Consider the following 1,209-nt stretch of genomic DNA (forward strand, 5'->3'; position numbering starts at 1 on the left):
TGTTTTTAAAAATTTAAAAAAACAACTAAAATACTTGTTATACAGTTAGTCACAAATACGGTGCTTTTTTTTTTTTTTTTTTTTCTTGTAACAGGGTCTGCCACTATAATTGGCTGAGTTTACACACCTGTTGTAACCTATAGCTTTTTGTCCCTTCTCTGGCTTTCCTTTTCTGCTAAGGTTTTTTGTTTTTTTTTTTCCTTGACTGTAATTAAAATCTTCTACACTTCCATAACTACCTGTGTTGCTGGAAGACCCATCACCATCTTAGTCTTGTGGTTTGGCAAAGTATTGGCCTTCACCACCATAAGGACCAGAACTTCTGCCTCCAAAGTTTCCTTCCTTTATGGGTCCAGAATTTGAAGATTAATTGTTGTAACTGTCAAAGTCATTGTAGCTTCCATCATTTCCAAAACTACTTGCATTATTACCAAATCCACTATTGCCGTCAAATTCATCACCAGCATGGCTGCCAGCAAAGCTATCACAACACTGAAGTTTCCTCCATGACCAAAGTTGCCATTCCCTCTAAAACAACCTCCTGCCAAAATTTTTAGAACCATTTTGAATTGGATGAGGCAGTATCCATCTCTTGCTTATCCAGGGCTCTCCTTACTTCACAGTAATGGCTATTCACAAGATGGCATTTCTGAATGACAGTCTTATCCATGGAGTTATGGTCATCTAAAGTTTTAAAAGCAAAGGCTCACTTCTTGTCACTTCCCTAGTCTGTAATGATTTCAGTCATTTCATTCTTCGTATACTGCTCAGATTAATCTCCTACATGGTGTTCTTCGATGTTGTCTTCATTGCTACTGACAAAGGTCTTTTTCATAGGTAACTGGGCACCTAGTCTTTGAAAATCTTCTCTTGAGACAGACTTCTTTGGTTCACAGCTCTTCCATCCACCTGTGCGGCCTTGCATTCGTGATGCATCTGCTTGACACCACAGTGGCACATGTCAGAACCCAAAGCTTGTGAAGTGCTTAGTGTTTGGATCTTCCATTACCACACAACCTGTGGGTGTTCCCCATGGCTCCTCAGTCTCTCACTGTTTTTTTTTTTTTTAAGTTCAAACCTTTAACAAAGGGCTTATGGGGCTCTCTGGGCTCTTTGGGAGACTGAGTTAGACATGATGGCAGTAGGAGGAAGCCTTTAACAATACTCCCTCAGCTGTGGCCACAGGTAGAAAATCACTTAGTTTGTACT

This window comes from Balaenoptera physalus (assembly GCF_965194825.1).
Source record: "Balaenoptera physalus genome assembly, chromosome: 8".
Lineage (NCBI taxonomy): Eukaryota > Metazoa > Chordata > Mammalia > Artiodactyla > Balaenopteridae > Balaenoptera > Balaenoptera physalus.